This window comes from Anopheles funestus, chromosome X (genome assembly GCF_943734845.2).
Source record: "Anopheles funestus chromosome X, idAnoFuneDA-416_04, whole genome shotgun sequence".
NCBI classification, from domain to species: domain Eukaryota; kingdom Metazoa; phylum Arthropoda; class Insecta; order Diptera; family Culicidae; genus Anopheles; species Anopheles funestus.
Window position 1 is genome coordinate 5,278,314 of NC_064597.1, and position 21,553 is coordinate 5,299,866.

The 21,553-nt window shown below is 44.2% G+C and overlaps 1 protein-coding gene and 1 long non-coding RNA gene across 3 annotated transcripts in view; one reads left to right on the plus strand and one right to left on the minus strand.

Annotated features, from left to right (window-relative positions):
* The window catches only part of LOC125773800 (uncharacterized), an 83,735-nt gene that overhangs the window by 22,272 nt on the left and 39,910 nt on the right, over positions 1–21,553 (minus strand). Inside the window, exons 2-3 of the long non-coding RNA XR_007420384.1 lie at positions 19,553–19,609; positions 3,479–3,840 (exon numbers count right to left, since the gene is read on the minus strand). This is a non-coding gene — a long non-coding RNA (uncharacterized LOC125773800). The remainder of the gene's footprint in view (positions 1–3,478; positions 3,841–19,552; positions 19,610–21,553) is intronic.
* LOC125772268 (mucin-17) overlaps positions 20,681–21,553 on the plus strand; it is a 35,494-nt gene continuing 34,621 nt past the window's right edge. The window contains exon 1 of one of the 2 annotated variants that reach the window (XM_049443795.1): positions 20,681–20,922. The gene's annotated coding sequence lies outside the window, so the exon portion shown is untranslated. Of the gene's footprint in view, positions 20,923–21,006; positions 21,218–21,553 lie in introns of those variants that run through there. The other variant, XM_049443805.1, reaches the window with a different exon arrangement.

Consider the following 21,553-nt stretch of genomic DNA (forward strand, 5'->3'; position numbering starts at 1 on the left):
GGCCGGTCAAGTCAAACGTTGGAAACTTTTCAATGCACAGCAGAGACGATTGTTGCACTGGCGCATCGGGTGTTTGGCGCGATCCAGTGCCAACAACGGTTACGACCTACTTAACCGTGTAGAGAAAATTAAATACGCGCCGATGTCATGTTCTAGTGGACACATCCGAAGGTTGGTTACTACTTCCTCTAGTTTCGATGTTCGACGCATTATTGTATTAGAACCTGTCGCGTACGAGAACAAACCAAGATTAATCGTTTCTTCCATTTCTGTCCACCTTGAGTGATGTTAACCTTACGGCTAGAAATCATTACAGTACCGCATGAGCACGAGCTTATCGCATCATTTTCTCATGCAGCTACGTCGCTTCATTTAGGATTTTATTTGATCGTCGCGGTAGCGTCTTCAGATAAATAAAAACCCAACCATTTTCTTCCTTTCGTACGGATGCTGATGTACAGCGTTGCTGATGTGTGTCGGGTGATCTTTAGACAAGTTACTACCGGTGTGCCTGTCCATAGCGCATCACCATTGACCCGTCAAGATCGTTGTATTTCATATTGACGCTGCTTGCAAGCTATCAGCGTTTCCGCTGGTCAGCCATTGCATTGGAAGATAAATACACCCGACAGTTAAATCGATTTGCAGGACCGGAAGGTCATGGTCTAATTGGGTTAAAATATTACGCAGAATGGGCACCGTGGATGCCCTTTGTTTGCCGATGCTAATGAGGTCGAGGTCCGGTGGGGCAAGAAGGTCAGAAGATCCCCGTTTCTGTCAAACGTTGGACACAGTTTGAACCACATATATATTTAATCGGTGTCTGCTGGTGTCAACTAATTACAAATATTTAATTTACACCACGACGGAATACATTAAATTAGTAAGCTAAATCCCACAGGAATGCTCCAAACAATTCCTCGATTGGAATAATAAAAAAACGAATTCCAATTATGTCTGTTTTTTTTCGGTTTTAGTTTTAGTTTTGATGTTCATTCTTTTATTCTTTAGAATAAATTAGAATCATTCCGGATCGATCATCCGTTCGGATCGTCGCACTAGCAACAATGCGTAACATGAACTACGGACGCTCTGGCAAATGGATATTAATTTTAATCACCGAATATCAACATCAGCTTGAAATCATTCCAAATCGTGTTCCCACAGTTCCTTATTTCATCCGTAAAAATTTCGTCGTTCGCATCTTTGTTGGGTTTGGGTTGTTCGCAAATTATTTTCTCATCCTTTTATTTTTTTTTTTTTAACTTCAGCCTGGCTCTCAAGAACATATCCATCAAAAAACGTTAACGTGTTTCGAAGATGCGGACAAGGTTAGGTGAGTTTATTGAGGAAACCGAAACCTAACATCACCGGTAAAACCTATTGCACAAATTCTCACCGACCACACGAGTTAATTAGATTCTGGCAGCGTTTTGGCAGCACCGAACATATTCTCACTCCGGTTGTATGTTGCGGTACCCCAGCCACACTAAAATCACAAACTTCGCAATCGAAGAATACAGCAAAAGCAAAACTACACATCTAAATATAATAAAACAACGTATTGCTGTGAAACAAATATCTGCTCATCCATCTTCATATCGGGTGGTCTCTCGAATGAAGGGATCTCCTTTGCTTACGACGAAGAGGAAATATTTTAATTCCAGCTAACGGGGCGATATTGCCTGACAAATAGATATCTAAAAGAAGCGCAATAATAAGGTTTTTTTGCTAGGCAAATAAACCTCACGGATAGTGGGAACTTTTATCTTCTAAGATGAATTTATTCCCAAATAAAGTATGGGATAAGGCAATCATCATTGAGGAAATATCAGCTTGGGGGCGTTTCTGGGCACGACACCACCTACAGCTCAGTGATTCAATTTTTGTTTTCATATCTTCAGCATAACTCAAAATGGTCGAGGTTGTTGAAAAGTTGAATTGGAGATTTAGACTAAACTGCAGAAGATACCATTTAGACATCGAAGTGTGTGATCTTCTTATCAGCACTCAACTAAATGTTATTTACACACCCTGGGGATCTAGTGAAAGAATGGAGTTACTGTTGGGTAAAATTCTCCTTTTTCCGGGGATGGTGTAATCCAAATTCTGGACATTCCGGAGTCGACTCTTGGATTCATTCCGAAATATTTCAAAAGATTGGTACTCAATTCCAATACCTATTGAAAACTTTGGAGAATATCCCTAAAAACTGTGGAAACCCCAGAAGAAAACTATTTGAAACCTTGAAGAAAACTACGGGGAACTCCAATTGGAAAAATCTCCCAAAAAAGAAAGCTATTTTAAAACTTCTATTCTAAATCTATATCTGCTGGAATTTGGAAATTGGAGTCGATATCGCATTCAATTCCGGACTTGGGGACTTGGTAGAAATACGGGACTTGGACCCGGAGTTGACTCCGAAATTGACTCCAGAGTAATTCGGAGTGGAGTCCGGATTTTGTTGGAGTCGAACTCCGGTTTCCCGAACTCCGGAGACTCCGGAGTTCCCATCATTACAAGGCAGTGTGTAAAACTTCCGGTGTCTAAAGTTTTACATTTCAAAACATCCAGTATAATCCCGATGTGTCAGTAGCTCGGTGGAAAATAAAAGAGCTACGCACAGGTCAGCACACTCTGACCGACCGAACGACCGAAAGAAAAAAAAGCTGGAAAAATAAGTAATAAAAAAACAAAGACAGAGAGAAAGAGAAAGAGAGAGAGAGAGAGAGAGAGAGAGGGAGAGAAAGCAACAAAAAAAAACAACAAAATACCCGTAGGAAATGGAACAATTTCCTTTCACCTTCACGATGGGGTAAACCAACATACCGTGTCAGCGTTAGCTTTAGTTCTGTTCCTCACAAGTCATCCACATACTGGTGCAAGTACAAAAGGTTTTTTGAGGAATTGAGCGTTCCTCCTGACACAACACGGCCTTTTTCGGGAGGAAAAGAAGAACAAAAAAAAAACACACACACACAAGCAACAACCCAACTCTTGGACACACCCCATCCGCTGGTGGATCCCACCACCACCCAGGTTGGCCGGGTTTTAGGATGGCCGGGTAGGTCTGCGCACCATGAATAGGGCGGGTTGTGTGCGCGCAGCTACCACCAGGGCTTTCTATCTGGTGGATACTTTTTGGGAGCAGAACGAACCCACCAAAATGATCGCGGCATCCCAGTTTGATTCATCATCTTCAGCACACTCGGCCGGGCTCGCGCCCTTGCGCGCGTGTGTGTGTGTGTGGCTTCGTTTTGGTGAATTTTAACTTCTTTGCTTCGCGGTTTCGTTTTACGTTCTTATTGCACGGTGTAGTGCGTCTTTGTAGTGGACGCTTCATTTCTTGGCTTTTGCGATTCCTGGTTTTGATTTTGCTTTCGGAACACACTGAATTCCTTAATTTGCCGCTAATTTTTGTTTCTTTTTAGCCGTACATCTTCTCCAAGCTTCAAACTTCTTTCCCTTTTTTGCTTACCGTGTTCGGGGTTTTCCTTCCTTCGTATGAAAAATATGTTTCGTCGCTTCGGCTTTTTTGTTGTTTTTTTTCCCTTTTCTTTTTCTTAAGGGCATAGTTGGCAAATTCGCCTTCAGCTAGGTTGGTTTTTGGTGCCACGAAACATTTATACGAGAGGAGTTTTTTTTTGCACGTTTTCGTTCCGTTCGTAAATCGACAACAAAGGCGAATGGTTTGCTGGCCACAGCAAATATGTGTGTGCCTGATCATGCCGTCTATAGATGGGGCGATATCGTTTCTGCTGGTGAAGTGATGTCATAAGGCTCCATTTGGCCTTGGTTGGTATAGCTCATCCCGTTGGACACTATTTGGCAGGTTAAATTCTAAAAGAAAGAACGAAAAAAAAAATACATTTGTTGATTAATAAATGTTCATCAATTATGAGATTGTGTTTGGTGTGCAGCAGACACACTAACAATAAGAAATAAATATTAAACTTGTCCGTTGCTGTTTTGTTGTGCATGTTTTCATGCGAGATGAAACAATATCAAGGTGTAATAAATTAACAACTCTTCTTAATTTTTACCTCCCCAAAAAAAAAGAACCTCATACCCTCACAATGGCACTATGCGAAAGCAGCACCGTTGTTAACATGTTGATGAAATATGTTTTCCCTAGGAACGTAACGGTTTTTATCAAGACTCGCTCAAAAGACATTGCATTCCTTGCATACCGTGGCTTTTAAAGCATCGCATTTTATCATCCGGTTCCTCAGAAACGATGAAATTGTGCAAATAAAGCTACCCCAACAAGCAATTTGCAACGATACCACTGACGTCAAGTACGTGTTCTAAAGGTATATGAACACAGTTAGTCTCTCTGTCGCTCTTTCCCTTTTGAAAAAAAGGTACTGCACAAGGTGTATATATGTCCGAACCCGACACACGACGGTTCTAGCGAGAGAAAGGTTGTACTCAACCCGGACAAGAAGACGCAATAACCCATCCCTTCACTAATAACTACTACTGGACAAGGAGTACCCCAGCTCTAGCGACAAACACGACAAAACATTCGACAACTTTCAAAACAGGTCGACGCATTTGGTAAAATGTGGTTGGTGTGTTGTTGTTTTTGTTTGCTGGTTTTATGTTTTTATTTTTTACATGTTTTTTTTTTCGCTCTCCCCCCCCTTTTTGACCCTATTATTTCATCCCGCACACGTGTGTATTGTGTGTGTGTGTACTGCTGTACACAAATCCCTTTTCCCGAGATTCGCTAAGAAACTCCAACTCCACCAGAAGTTGGGAAGATCACCGGGGTTTAGTCGCGAAGATCGTCCCACATCACTGCATTCTCTCTCTCCCCCCCCCCCCCCCCCCATTCCTCACTCTCATCTGTCTTTCCCTTCAGGTTTCTTCATTGCATTTACTACTCTCCCCTTTTACAGGAAGTGGCTGTTATTTATTGATTGGAGACTTTGGAAGAAAGTTTAAGTGTGCACTTTAATGATCGCAGCCGGGAACGTGAAATCTTAGAGAAGAATAGAGAATTCGGTAAACACTCAGCATGATTGGGGGGTCGCCCTTTTTTTTACGAACCCCACCTGCACCACGGGTTAGCATCGAAGGAGAAAATTTGTGTTTTGTTTTTCTTTTATACGTTTCAAAATTCAAACGTTTGCATCTTGGATTGCATTGGCATGACATTGGGGATGATTTAGGGGGGACGTCCACGGTAACACCGGGAATCATTGGCATGCGTGTGAACAGGTTCTAACGAAATGCACACCGGAGTGGTGACTAGTGATGGGTAAATTATAAATTTTGCCGGAGTCGGATCGGTCCGACTACGCCGCCATCAGGAGTCGGAGTGGAAATGACTCCGGTAGAAGTGAGCGAGGGTGGTGGAGTGGCGGGGGGAGAAGATCTCGACCAGACTCGACCGGACTCGACCAGATTTCACCGGATTCCACCGGATTCCACCGGACTCGACCGGACTCGATCGGACTCGAACGGATTCTAACGGACTCGACCGGACTCGAACGGACTCAACCGGACTCGATCGGACTCGATCGGACTCGACCGGACTCGATCGGACTCGAACGGATTCTAACGGACTCGAACGGACTCGAACGGACTCGATCAGACTCGATCGGATTCGATGGGACTCGATCGGACTCGACCGGACTCGACCGGACTCGATCGGACTCGAACGGATTCTAACGGACTCGAACAGACTCGACCGAACTCGAACGGACTCGATCAGACTCGATCGGATTCGATGGGACTCGATCGGACTCGACCGGACTCGAATGGACTCGATCGGACTCGAACGGACTCGACCGGACTCGACCGGACTCGACCGGACTCGAACGGATTCGACCGGACTCGATCGGACTCGACCGGACTCGATCGGACTCGACCGGACTCGATCGGACTCGATCGGACTCGATCGGACCGATTCGGACTTGATCGGACTCGACCGGACTCTACCAGACTCGATCGGACTCGATCGGACTCGATCGGACTCGATCGGACTCGATCGGACTCGACGCGACTCGATCGGACTCGACCGGACTCGTCGGAGTCAATTTTGGTTTTTAGTCGGAGTCGGAATCAATTTTTCATACGCGGAGTCGGAGTGGATCCACAATTCTACTCGGGATTACCCATCACTAGTGGTGACAATTGACGGTACGTTTCGTAAGGACGTTTGCCGCACAAAGCATCCTATGGCTCATAAAAGTGTTCCTGGCAATTCAAGCAAAACTGGTCGAGCAAAATTACCTTCAAATGATGGCAAATAGAGAAGAAACAGAGGGAGAAAGAGAGAGAGACAAATAGAATGGCATTCCTTGTAACGGGGTAACCAACTCCGATGCCGGATTGCGTCGATGCAATGTCCACAATGGACCATCGAAGTTGTCATAGATCAATAATATAACATTCTTCTCTCTTTTTCCCAGCTTTTTTTGTTGTTGTTTAATAGGAACCTCTTTGCCTTACTCTATGGGTCCGGTCGGACAGTCGTACGTATGGACCAGACCCCAGATGACTTAGCAACTGTATGCAAGGCTGTATATGCGGCGTTTCCTACAGGAAAAAAAACAACATCCAATAGTGCCGTCTCATACCGCGCTCTTCGAGTTCGCTTCCACCCCAAAACGCTGCCCGGTTTGCCGGGCTACCATTACACTTGCCTGCCCGTGTGCTTATGTACTTTTCTTTTTCGAGCTTCCTCGTTTATGTGTCACACGGCACAAAGGAAAAGCTAAGTCGTGGCCAAAGGTTCCTGGCGTCTTCGAGTGCCACCGCCTTTTGCATTCATGCTTTTCCTGACGTTGACCTGACCGGACCAAGCGAACCAACCACAGCGAAAGTAGGTTAAGGTCTGGATGACAAACCAACACCGTCCCACTGCATTTTAATGGCTGACCAAGCCGACATTCGCCATCGGCATATATGTGTATGAACAAGAGGAAGAACGAACAAAAAAAAGGCAACAACCGATCCGTTTGACCCGGTGTCATCGCCACACGGAGACATATTTCGTGGAATTCGTTTCAGTTGGCCTGAAACGACCGCCACGTATTAGGAGAAACTTTGATACGATTCACAAAACAAAGAATGATTTCCTTGCTTCCATTTTTTTTCTTTTGGTTTTGCTTATTTGTTTTCTGATACAGCAAATAGCAAAAACATGCGTCGTGCGCAACCCGGAATACGATCCTTTACCAGGCATTAATGGCCTACGAGGAATATGCGCACGGTTTTGCTAATTGTGCTTGTGCAAAAAATTCCCCTTTCTTCAGTCAAAAAGACCGCCCCCGTTCGGGTTGAATGATTTCTTCATTTGACAGAACCGCACAGGGAATCTCGTGGATGGGTTTTCCGAAATCAACGAAACTCACTGATTTCACGGTAGACGAACCGCGCGGTTCCAGCAGTCTTTTGCCGCCGGCCAGGCAAACACTACACCGCGCCGAAAATGGGGCCTTCCATAAGCATATTAATGTATTGTTTGCGCTGCTAAAGTCTTCTTATCCTGCTGGAGTTTTAGCACAGACGCCTCAAGTGCTGACAAACTAATGAAAATGTTGATTTAATGTTGTCGATCTACTCTTTGGTTAGTTCATATTTGATCATGTTTTAGGAATGCAACACGTTTGTTTTAAAAACGATTTAGACTTCAATAAAAATGACAGTGGAACGTCGATTATCCGTGCTCTTCGGGATTTTGAGCCTTTACCGGATAAGCGAATATCACGGATAATAGGCACTATTCTTTTTCTTGATAAATATTAGTGTTCCTATTTGATGCTTTTATATCTTGCTATCATAGGTTTTGTAGTTAAACATGTCAATTCGCCTTTGGAACTGTCATTCCGAACTGCACGGATAATGGGACAGCCGGATGAAAAAAGCCCGGATAATCGGAACTTCACTGTATCTGTTCCAGATTCAATCAAGTTTGATAATTTTAATAGTACATTAGAAGTATTTTTTATGTGTTAAAACTGTGAAGAGCGCCTGCTATTCTATCGCCTTTTATCCTATACTGACAAACACTCTTTCCTAATTTAGATCGAAATATCTCTACGAAGCCGTCGTCGATCAAACGCCTAAGAAACAGACGCTCATTAAACGCAGCACGTAAGCATTGACGCACTGTGTTCAAATGGGGCAAACGGTGCGATGTCTTCCGATGATGGTGACCGAACAAGCAGATGTACCGCTATATTTGCTCATCTTCATTCACCCTGCGCTTTTAGCAGTGGCATGAGAGACCGATCCCGTCGCTATCGTTCGACCGGTGTGGCTTCACTGGCGTCAGTCGCCAATCGTCATCGCTTGATCTCCGGTGTTCATCGAATCGATTAAGCGATCAATTCAATGTCTCCACCGGGTGAATTCCGAAACGCCCAAATGGGGCGTTTTCCCAACACTCTGGGGAGGGAGGGAGGAGAGGGAGTTGTAGGGCTTTACAGCAGCGGATGCAACGAAATCTAGCACTCCAAACGGGACATTTTTCGTATGACCTTGTCCCACACCTACACAAAAAGGTTTGGGCATTCATGTTCGGGTATCATCGAGAAAAAAACACCACTTCAAGCCACAACCGAAGGAGAATCCTTCGTGAGAAGAAACAAGAAATGTGTAATAAAATGCCATTGGGTATGGGAGGGAAGAAAAAAACCAATTTGTTTGATGATGTTTATAGCCACTGTTTACTGACCTGATTGATAACGTAGGCCGGATATTGGACCAGGGCCTGTTACATGTACTGGACACACGTGCGTAGTCCGTAACGCAGCTTAGGTACAGCAAATTTTTTACACTAACGACTCTACGACCAGCATGGGGGCAGAACAAACGTCCCCAACCACCAACCAACACCCCCGCGTTCGGCAGTAATGTCAACGGCCGGTCAAAATTTTGTCTCCTCATCTTACAACTTCATTGCGCAGCAGTGGTTGTGGGCAACATGTTTGAAACCATTTTCTGGATCCTTCATTTCTTTCCCTTCGTGTGAGAAATCAGTGGCAAACACTTGGGCTTAGCCGCTTAGGCAAAACTAACGGGAATCGATCGATTCGTTCGTTCGTTTTGTGTCTGCTCGTTAGGTCGGTCGTTTTCATCCGTTGCATTGATTCCGGGAGATGTCTGATCCGATCAGATCCGTTCCGTTGCCGTCCGTTCGTCACGTAATTAACTACGAGATCGTCCAGCTGGGCGTTGCTTTTCGTGAGGATGAAATAGCAGACACACACACACACAATAATAACGAAAACAAAAAAAAACGATGATAGTAGCGAGAAACTCTGGCTATTCGCTAGTCGTCGCGATAGTTTTATGCTTTCGAAGTCGGACGGTCCACCGTACAAGCCGTTGATGTTTATGCGTACATTCAGTTTCTTGTTTTACCACTTCACTGGAAAGTGTTTTGTTTTTCACGATCTGCTGCGGCTCGCATGTATGTTACCGCTTACCGTGATTATTTGCAACCAAGGGTCTTGAGGGTATGTCTTGAGGATGCTGAGCAAACGTCTTGAAATCTGGTGCAACAAGTCCTCCGTACCAAGACACTTTTGTATGTTTGATGTCCTCATGAAAACTCATGAAAACTCACATCCCATCAGTTGGGCTACAATCAAGGTGAACAATCGAAGATGATCGCAGTAAATGAGCCCATGAATTAGGAAGTATATGAGAACGACATCCAAGTCATTATCAATGGTTTAGCATGCTAAAACTTGGAGTCTTGGAATTCTCCAGGACATCCAATTATGCGGATTTCGTTATCATATAATCATCTCAGCATATATCAGTACATGCTTTCTACAACCTATAGAATATCTTTAAGATCTTTTTCCTTCACATCAGTAACTTCCTCAGTTTTCCTGGAGATGCGTCTTCCATGCGCTCCGTTAGAAGTAGTTGGATATTTTCCAATTCTCAATCGTAAACTATTGACCAACGTCACAAGTTCATTGACAGGTGATTCTAAGATGGCATTGATCTGAGCAACTTCTGAACGGTATGTATCAAGGTTAGGTTTCTTCAATCATTCGACTGCGAGCATCAGTGAGGAGCAAAACAAAAAACAAAACAAGCGAAGATTTCTCGGAACTTGAATAGTCATTTTGTAAGAACTAACTCATTACGATTCATTCCGCTTGATATCATTGAGATTTGCTCTTTTTGGGAAAAGCTCGTCAAAAAAGGGTATTCTTGATGAGGAGGTTTGACGGCATTTGAAAACATTGAGGACAAAGTGTGGAATTTGAAATATTCATATAAATAGTTCGATCGAAATGGCACTTTTCTAATCCTGATCGTTCTAGTGTTTAAGCATTTCGTCTTCCTACAGCTGATGCAAATTTCGATTCCTTTTGTCGGTAAACTTCAGCTAGATTAGATATGTACCATTCAGTAGCTCAACCAACCAACCAATTCCATGTTCTTCGCATCGTGCCGTACCGGAATTTCGATTGATTTAAAGGAAAGAAAAAGGGAAAAAGAGGTTAACCAAATTGTTTTGTGATGAAAATTGTGCTTTAGAAAACTAACCGTAAACAACAACAAAAAAAAAACTACAGCAGAAACCGAAAACTTTTCCCTTCCCTTCACACCGGTACACCGGTTACGAACCTGTTCGGTTCAACGTTTTTGCTCCAGCTTCGCTGCTTCGGACCGAAAACCCGATTGCAAGCTGCAGATGAAGCGGCGCTGCAAAAGTAGAATAACATGCGGCTATTTATAGATCGAACAGTTTGAAATTCCAGGGCGCCCTCCGGGAGGAAATAGGGCTTCGATCCGATCCGCGAGTGGGATGTTGGGATGACAACGCGATGCGCGCGCGCGCACTCATCGCGTTAACGTTACCACCCGGCAAACAAACGATCCGCCCATTTTCGCCGTTAGGTAATTCTAATTAAGGGAGCTTTTCTCTCTGTATATCTGTGTTTTTTTTTGTATTTAAAGAGCTTTCAAGCTTGTTGGTGGAAAAAAGGGAGGAACAGGAACAGCTCCAGGACAGAATGGGGCATTGAAAAATGATCATTACACAATTTTGATTAAAAAAAAGAAGAAAAAATTTCACCCGATTGTAACCAGTGCGGCGATCGGGAAATCGTAATGAGGTAAAGGGCCCTCTTCGAGCTGATTATGTTTCTACCTGTTTTGCTAGACCATTTATAGGCCTAGCTGGTAATGAACTGTTTCGAGCATAAAATCGATATCCGAAGCATTAACAGCGAACGAGTTCACCAAACGGTGACAACTGCCAAGACCGTTTCTTCCTCCTGCCCCGTTTCCAAAAGCCCTACGGTTCTGTCTGGCGGTCGGATCGGTGCACGATCGCGAAACCTGGAGCACGTTTCGTAATGAGCGGGTTGCCGCATGTAACACACCACACCACAGCAAGAGCACTTTGTGACTTCAATGTACGATCATGCATGCATGGGTTTCGCGGTGGATATAGTAAAGCAGCTCGCAAAACCTCGTACCTTCTACTCTCTTTCGGAGCACACAACTTCGACCAACTTCGGGGCTACATAGCAACAACAACAAAAAAAACGAAGAACCCCTCCTCTACACACACACACACGCACATACACGCACGGGCACGGTCATGGCCACGGTCAGTTCGCACAGTCCCGTCCGGTCAGCGGTCATACATCGAGATTCCGTTATAATTATTCCGATCTATGTATACCTTGCCGTGGCCCCCCCGGAGGGGGAAAGGAGTTGCGCGTGTTGGTGTGGTGGATATTCGCTATGATTTTCTTTTATTTTCCATGCATTCGAGTTCTTCTTGGGTTTCGCTTTACGTGTTCCTATGGGCAATATATGCAACTTACACATAAACGGTGCAAAAGGGAAATACAACTGCACGAATTTGAACGGTCGTGGCCTGCTTAGTTCCTTCTTTTTTTGTATATACCTTGGTACATATATATACATATTGTCGTCTTACGATCTACGATCTTTCTCTTCCCGTACGAATAATTCGACCACAAATCAGCCCCGCCAGTGTCTTACGCCAGCGAAAGGAATGGAAGGGACGGGTCGCCAAAAAAAAAAACAGTCTTCACTTTACGTTCAGAGATTCCCGTGTGCACTTCTCGTGGAATGTTGTGATGCGTTCGGCCCTATTGTAGTCGCTAAAGGTTTGTGTAGCTTATGTCTTGTTCGATTAAAATACGACACAGCGGCCTGTGCTTAACTTATACAATTTCGCGCTCATTTCTGTCTGCGCCACCGGACACACCACCAGCGGACGACCGTCGTCCAAATCGTCTTCCTTTGCTACACGTACTACCAAACATTCCGCTCACTCCGGTTGGTGCCACCGAATACCAAAACCCCTCCTCCGGGTCCACCGTCCACCAAAGCCCGAAATGACCAGTGCCCGCGATGGGCGATCGTTGCCTTTATTCTGCTTGAGATGGTATTTTACGCTTCTTCGCTTGCGGTGGATTGTACGTCTGCCATCTTCCCGTTTCATGTGTGTGTGTGTGTGTGCCGTTTTTTTTTTGCTACGTCTTTTCTAGTTTACATTGCTGCGATCTTCACTCGTTTTGACTTTGCGCTATTTTCTAACGATACCGATCAGCCGGCCGCCGTCGTTCGGTCAGGCTTGGGGCTAGGGTCCAGCTAGAATTAATCCGCATGAGTGGCTAGAAACTATGTACCGTATTTTTGCGTGCAAAAGCAGACCTCTACATGCCCGTACCCGGTCTGTGAACTTCTGCGTTCTATTCGCTGCTAAGAACAAAAGAAAAATCCGGAATTAAACAACAGAAGGAAAAAAAGAAACAAGTCAAACACCCAAACAAATAAGTTTTGTAGTTCTTTTTTTTTTTGCTTCTACAGTACGACTAAAGGTGCAATAAAACATACTGCTTGTAGGAAGATAAACCGGTTTGTGAAAAGTAAGTTTTAATTACAATTATTTGTGTGTAAGATAAATACAACAATTATTTACTTGCGTGCTACATGCTACTGAGCCAAATCTAGATGTCAGACTATTTCTGAAGGCTACTTTTCTGGGCTGAAGTATTTGGTGTAATACTAGATACTAGAATTATTCAGGCACTCAGATATATCTTCCAAGCTCACAACTTGGATGTTCTTGACCCTTGGATAATAACCCTACAGCTCAATTGTGGATTGAGAAATATTGGAGAAAATAAAAATCTAGTCGTCTAGGCATGGAAGAAAAGCTTTTCAGCGCGACACGGAAATGCGTTCATCAAACATTCCCTCTAGCTCAAAAGATAACATGTTGGCTCACACCTTTTTTTTTGCGTGTGCAGCAAATACTTGATACATGACGTGTATTTTCAAACAGCTGATTCACAGCACTACGTTTTGATTCGATTTAAACCCGATTGGGGGGGAAAACGACGAACGAAACTCTCTCGATTCCTGGATATTCCCACCAACTAGTTATTATTGAACGGATCGTTGAGTCAGCGAAACCAGCTCGTATGCAACCTTCAATGCCGTTTTCAATGCCTTCCAGCGTACCACAGACCCTGGCCTTCACCTTCGAATTTTAAGGCAAAAGTGGCACAGAATTCTGGAATTTCCGCCGATATTCGACAGGTCCTTAACGATACGGACAGGCTTTTCCATGGGCGAAAGCATCGATTTAAAAAAGATCTTTTTAAACACACTGTTCGCGCATCGTTTCTCAAAGTATGATCTCAATCAAGGAATGTGCGACTCTATCACATTTTTCCTCCTCACTATTACACATCGCCTTTTAATAGGAAGTTCACGATTTACGCAGATATGTGTGGCGTAGAACGCGATACCAATGATTGGCTGAATCGTCGCATTTCTGCGATATAAGACTCCGGATATAGACACAAGCATCTAACTTTATCTCTAACTGCGATTGCAACTTGGAGCTGCAATTCTTGAGTTACTGTGTCTTGAGTTACTTTTTTTGAAATGCCAATATTTTTTTATAACCGTTTGTCCTCAATTTTGTTTTGTCTTTTTCTCAACAATTGCATCTGATATATGTTTAGTTGGTGGTCATGATGTTCACAATATTATAAGTCAAATTAAATTAGTCATAACTCCCTCAACAAAAAGAACCATGAACGCGAAGAGATTATGTTTACCACCTGACACACTTTGGCCTTCGAATTTACGACAAAATGGTACAGTGTATACTGGAATTTCTGAAGGCTATTCGGGAGGACAATACCATAAACTTTTTCCTTGAGGTTGAGCTGTCTCGCATAAAGAAAAAGTCGATTTGCGCATCGTTTCAAATATCGCTCAGGAATTTACTACTCTATCGCGTTTTTCCTGTATCACCTATGACACATCGTATTGAAATGTGAAGATATAGGTCGTAACCATATGTATATGCGTTGGAAAGAAGTGCGATACGATTGTGCTGATTGAATGGAATCGTCGCATTTCTGTGGAGCGAGACTCCGGATAGATAAACACAAACATCTAACGTTATCTTGAAGTGGCATTCCAACATGGATCAATGTCATCAACTTAGTGCCTTGAATTACTCACTACTTTTCCAAACAATTCTGTAACTTATACGTATAGTTAGTGCCTAAGATATTCACGATCGACAAAATTCAATTTAGTAGTTCGTCATTTAATTAACAAATTGCGCCCACAAATTTATAATACCTAACCCTAAAATTTTAGAACTTGTCTAAGTTCCAAGCTTCACTCGCATGAAGATTTCTGACCTCATTTCTAACCGATTGATAAACATAGCGCAGTGTACGACCTTTCGGTAACATTCCAATGTCGATTAGTAAAATAATACGAAAACTACAGAAAGCAAGAACGGGAATTACGCAACCTGCACCGAGCCTGGGAAGGAGAGCAGGGCATCGGTACTGTATCGGCCTTCGTAGCAGAAAGTAGTGAACAAGGGGGTTGGAGAAAAAAAGCGCACGACAAGCGCATTCCCGGAAAATCAACGCACAGAGACCGATCTCGCGCACAGTGACGAGGCCAAGTTTGTGAACCTTGGACATGTTCCGCATAAACGATCTTCTGGTTTGCAGATATGGAGGTTGCCAAAGCAAACCTAGGTTGCATCCAAAGCTCATGAATGGGCAGGGCAACGAGGTTTGCTGAAATCGTTGAAACGCCAGCTGAAGTGGATCTGACGGATTGTCACCTTGGCTTCGGGACACTCCCGTTAGTAAGACCGAAAGCCTTACTTACAACCTGAGCGGAATATTAAGCCTTCCCGGTCACATCTTCGGCATCACTACACCTCCTAATTTGTTGTCTTTGCTTAACGCATCTCCTCACCACAGGTCCCGCTATACTTCTTTTCTTTGGCTTTTCCATCGGTTACTTCTATCTTTTCGGGAGTTAAACTCGAAAGTAACTCTTTCGTGATATATCTTGAGTATCTCTTGTATATCTTGATAATGCAGTTGTATTAAATCGAGAAAAACTTATTCTTCCTCAGACATATTGTGGAATTGAGTAAAACTTTAAAAGGAGATATATATATTCAAGAACTTAAAGAAGACATTCAATACATACATCCAAGAATTTGATTTTTTGGATTTGTTGGAGAAATAAAAAAAACACCAAAGTTGACTGTTTTTGCCGACTTTTCATTGGAGCCCTGGAGGAGGTCCTCACCAACTTGTAATCGTTTTTATACACTTTTAGGTATTCGTAAAATTGTTAAACTGGGTAACGGCAGCAAGTTCCATCTATTGGAAAAATAATCTTTGCTTTGTTCAACGCATTTCGTTTCCCAAACAAGCACATTGATTCTTCAAGTAAACACAAAAGCATAGGTTTATTAAATAAAAGCAAAACCTTCCGGGCAAAAAAAGGTTCATGCGTATGAATCTGTGAATAAATAATCACAGCAGGATATCATAGGTAACACTCAGCTGAAATTGATGGGATTGAAAATTGACATTCCTTATACTACAACATCAGTCATATTGGTTACGAGTGGGCCTTGCACAGAATCCGTATGATGATTGCGGTCAAGATCATTATCAAAGACCCTGGGGTGGGGAGAAACAGCTAGGTATCGCCTTGCATCCGGTGATGATGAATGCATTTCGCAAAACCACTGCCAATGGACCGTTTAGATGGAACGATCTCCTGACAGGGGATCGGCGACCAGGGATTACATGTCACTGATGTACTTATTGCTCTGGGGAGCATTGCATTTGAAAGAATGATACGCGACAAATTACTGCTAAAATAAACGTGAAGGAACAGAAAAAAAACACAAGGGGGTGAGCATTAAGGATTTCGCCGGTTCTCCCCGTTTATACCAAAAACCACCCTTATTTGTTCTCGTCTTCCTCTAGCGTGATAGGGAACTTTGTACATCTTGAGTTCTCTCGCTCACGCGCGCGCGCGCTCTCTTTCTCCGCCACATACGTACATAGATGTTTAGTAAGAGTTCCATCCCAGTACGCAACATAGTGCAGCCACAACGGCCATCACCCTTCTCATTCTGCCGGGCGCGAATTCTCTTCGCAGCTTCGTTTCACTCTCGAACCTGTGGCTATGTTGTCCCAGAGTGTAGAAGTATCGTCTTCCCCCTCTCCAACCCCTGCTCCCCCCCCCCACCCTCCCACTATCGAGAAAAGAGATGCAGCTAATCTGACGACGCGCGATGGAGATGAAAGAACAACATAAATCGGATCGGGAGACAGAGAGAAAGCAAAACATTAAAGCAACACTCAACAAAAAAAAAACACAAAAAGGGTGGCAATATGCTCAGAATATATCTCGCGCGCGCGGTGAATATACATATGCGGCTCGTGCCTACACCGGGGGAAAGAGACACATAGCATAATGGAGAATCAGAGTGCGATTTTTGCCCTTTTTGTGCACACAAAGTTACTCGTCGTCACCTGTGCTGAGCGAGCGCGTCACTCACGGCTAAACGGCGAGGACGAGACCCCAACAGAAAAAAAACCCTCCCCGGTGGAAATGGAGAAAGAAGCAAAGAATCGGATGATGAGAAAGATAGTGATGTACGAGGGAGAATCAAAAAGGGGTGGAAAGGGGGAGGAGGGAGGGAGAAGGGGGGATCGAGGGCTAGCGAGAGCACGGGAAGAAGGGATGGTAATGGAGAGGGGTGGGGAAAGGGTGGAGGGAGGAAGAGAGGGTGAGGGGTGGAAAGGGGGGGAGGGGGGGTTGGAAGTAGTGTAGATTCCCTCCCCCCCCCCCCCGTGAGCACTTGGAACGGTGGTGGAGCGGTGGTGGAGCGGTTGGAGCAGTTGCGGAGTGCGTGTGTAGCATCTTTCGCTAGCTGGCCCGCTGTTAAGTTTCAGCTCTTTTAAGAGGACGCAACCAGCGCAGACGGCATTAGTGCAAGAGAACACATCGACGAGGCAGGAGCTTCCAGAAGAGACCTCGAACAGACGACTGTGTTTGGTAGTTGACGATTACCCCCGGGGGGTTTGGTTTTTCGGCAAGGAGTGCTCACAACCCCACACACACACACACCGTGTGCATTTTTGGTCGTGAATGTGGTCGTGTGACTGTACGCGTGCGTTGTGTGCCAGTGCGTTGTGCTACCCGTGCGTGCGTGCAAAAGTGCGTGTGAATTAGTTGTGACAGCACACGTTCCCCAGGCGCGGGAAAGGGGGGGAGTAGTAGAAGAAGTACGAGAACACTGTTTTTTTCTGCATCCTGTATGGTAAAGGTAGACCATCATTCCTCCACAACCAAACATCCTCAAAAAAAAAATATATGTATGTATATACCGTGAACGCAACAAAAATAGTGCAAAATAGGGTTTTTCGGTTGGGTTCGCAAATTCAATCATAGTGCAGCAATTAAAATAAAAACAACAACACCAAAAAAACCCTTCGAACCTCGTGCCGTGTGTCCTGGCAATATCAACAACAACGACTACAACCCGCAGCATCCTAGCTCAGTGCAGTGCGTGCATTTTTAGTGCGTGTATCTGTGTACATATGTGTCTGTGTGCGGCAGTAGTCCTTACCCAAAAAAGGGCCGGATATTGCACCAAATGACCCTTTGCATTGTGCGAGAGCAAGTGGACCGCGTTTTTTAGATTCTCTGTGTTGTTTCCTTCTTCAATTAAATTAAAATAGGAACGTTCGCCTAACGAAAGGTGTTGTCGCACGGTTGGTTTTTAGACATAAAACTTTGGAACTTATCCTTTGGAACTTCGGGTGGTGAATCAGAAGTGTTTTACGACAATTGTTAGAATGAAACTTTCCAACTTTCATGTGAACTTGTGCTGGATACCCCTTTTATCACCTCTCAACACACACAAAACGCACCTTCCGACGTTTGCGATCTTCGGCGGGGTTTCTGTTGCCGCTCTTCCAACGATCAAACTTCTTCTGTGCCGTCCAGCAGCCGTGCACCGACTTGTGACGTGATTGTGCTAACACCGTGATTCCGGAATTCAATTTTCCTTTTTTTTTGCTTTCTTTATCAATGTAAATTGAGTTCCTAAAAGGATATATTTTTAGCAAAAATTTTTTTATAATTGCGTGAGGCGCTTCTTGTTGAATTATGCATAGAGAAGCAGCAATCAAGGTTTAGAATTTTTTTTCAAAAAAAAATTTTTTTTTCGAGTAATTTTTTTTTTTGTAAAAGAAGCAAAAGTGAACAAGGTATAGAGTATCAGAATGTAGCGTTCAGGTATCAGGCGCATTTTTGTTCCACCACCCCGCCTAGGCTACTTGTCAATTAGCTAACGGAGAAAACAGCGGACTAAAAATGCCGGGTTTTCGCATTGTTAGCCGGTGACGCTTTTCCAGCACCTTTTGAAGATTTTCCCGGCTCCGGCAATACATCTGTGTGTGGGTCACCAGACACGCTCATTTTATAGTAAAACCAAGGAGCATAGCCGTGGAAAAATCCGATTTACAGAGATCGTACTCTCGTGTTCCTAGTTGTGCCGACACACACACACTCTGTCTCTCTAATTCTCTCTCTCTCTTTGTCCCTCTTTTTTCTATTTATTATACAGTTTATTAAGCTGTTGCAATATTCTTTGTTTTGACAAATCCGGCATTTATTCCGGCAAAAACATAAACCCTCAATTTGCTATAAAAATGTTTGGCCATTCTCACCATTCCCTTTTTTTGTTGTTTTTGAATAAATCTGGTGAGCAGCGGCAGGAGAGCTTGCGAGAATCGATTGGTGCTCCAGCATCTGTGTAAATTGTGTAAAGTACGCATTGAACACGGGACAAGAAGGGGCGCTCGGTAAATACAAAAGGATCAAAAACGCTCGTTTTCGGGGGAAAAAACGTTGACGTCGTCCTAGCAACGGCACACACGCACACAGCTCTAGAGCGAGAGCCTAGGCGCTTATGTACGACCGGCAACAAACGACAGTAGCAGGTGTAGACACGTGTCACACGTGGTAGCCGGAATTTGGCCCGATTGTTGGCGACACGGCAAAAAAGAGCATAAATCAAACCGTGAGACAGAATGAAACAGCAGCCCAAAACGGTGCCGGAGATTGAAGTAGTCGCATCAGCGCGCATGGCCGCTGATCAAGCGTTAACTTCAGCCAGACACAGAAACGGTGAAATATGTATCAAAAACCTTCAGCTTACCGGGTCCGGGTAATGATACTGGCAACCGGATGTTGAGTGTTGAGAGTTCCTTTTTTTCTGGATTTAAAACAAACAAAAAAGAAAAAAACACTCGGAAATAGTTATCAAGTTCGTCGCTTATAGCAAAAACGGATGTTGGGAATCATGTTCGCTAGACACACATGTCGATAGATCGGAATTCTGCACGTGAGATAAACTGAAGTGAGATGAAGAGAGTGTGAGCGAGAAAGAGGATAGATTGGGGAGATGGGGGGGGAGGAGGCGAAGAGAAAAAGTGAGAGAAAAATAAGACAGAGATAGGAAAACATACACACTTCCCCAAAAAGGAGATATCGTCGAAAATAAGGGAAGCCGGGGAAGGATGTACAGATAAAACTGAGAAGACACCGAGACCAAAAAAAAAAGCACAAGAGGCACCCAAGAATGCATGGGGGACCGAGCGCGTTGGTACACTATACCACCGAAAAAACCCCTACTGATGAGATGAGAAGATGAGTGGCAGATGAGTTGTTTACAGAACTTCAGATGAGAGACGTCACATGCAAGAGCGATTAAAGTTTCGATGGTACGGTGGAGCCATCCCCGCATACCTTTTTTTTTTGTTGGTTAATTGCGGAAATTACAGACCAAAGTGCAATGCAGTTGTGGAAGTTGATTTGATATTATTTAGCAATTGTAGAGCTTCGTACAGTTTGCCGTACCGTTTTGAGGGTAGAAGAGAAGACACCAGTATAATCGAAGTTTAAAGATTTCTGGTTCTGGCCATCTCGAGTTCCAACGAGCAGGTTGAAACTTGAACCACCCCGTGCGTGCGTTCTCCGGAGGTCACTGTTCTCACCGCGTAATGGTGAAGATTCCTTTTTTCCGGTACGGCGTGAGTATATATAAGATATGCGAGAGCGCAAAAGATTTCCGGAAAAATCATGGAAAAGCGCCGAGAAGATGCGAAATGTGCACACTCGCGGTGGTGACTGGAGATAAAGAAAAACACAATGTGAGAGTAGGAAACGCTAGAAGCGAGAGAAAATGAGAACAAGAGAAACTGGGAAAAAGGTAAATGAAGGAAGAGCTTGGGTGGGCAAAGGCGAAGGGGGAGGGAGGGAGGGAGGGAGGAAGGGAGGTTGAAGGAATGGGGGGAGGAGATTTTGTGCCGACTGAGAGGGAACCGCACGGGAGGAAATCAGAATCTCGGCATGGTTTTATACGTCGGGTTAGGCTTTTTGTGTCGGTGATGCGTTGATGTCTGCTTAGTTTGAACGTGAACGCCACAACGGACGGTTGGGCTTTCATCGTCTTCGCCGACTGGTTGGTTGTTGCGGAAAGAGACAGACAGTGTGAAAGAACAAGAAAGATAGAGCGAGAGGTTCGAGGTAAGGGGGATGCTGTTGAAGATGGGCCCTCAGGGGGAGGAGTGGGAGGGGGGGAGGGTAGGTGGGGAGGAGTAGCGCGGTTGATGGTGCAAAAGAAAACGGCATTACCATTAGTAGAAGGCAGCAGAATCATCATTGGGACCAGTTTCGGTTTAGGTGTCCTCCGTGGCACCAGCAAGCGGCCAACCAAGTTCAGTCTGTTTTGTGTGGTCGGTGTGGCCAGTCGAGGCCACCATCATAGCAGCGAAAACTATTCGTAGCAGATAAGTGGGTCTGCTGTCCCGACAAAACCTCAGTAAGCGAGTAACTCAAGCCAGGCTCTTTTAGTTTTTAGGTGTTTTTTTGTAATTTTATATCGTGATTCCTGTGGATTGTTGTTCAACAAAATCTTAGATCTCCGTCACAAGTTTGCTGATCGGTTTCAAAAAAAATTAAATTCTTGTTGTGCTACTAGGCTCCAAAATTTGGGTAATCTCCTGAAGTTTTCCCCCGTGCATATCGTATCCCCCAATGAAATGCGTTTATTCCATCCAACGAGCTATCCTTTCGGTCTTGTTTGTTTTGCCCTCCGAAGTGGTTTACGTTTTTTTTGGTTTTGCAAACTAAATAACAAGTGCGTGTGTGTTATACG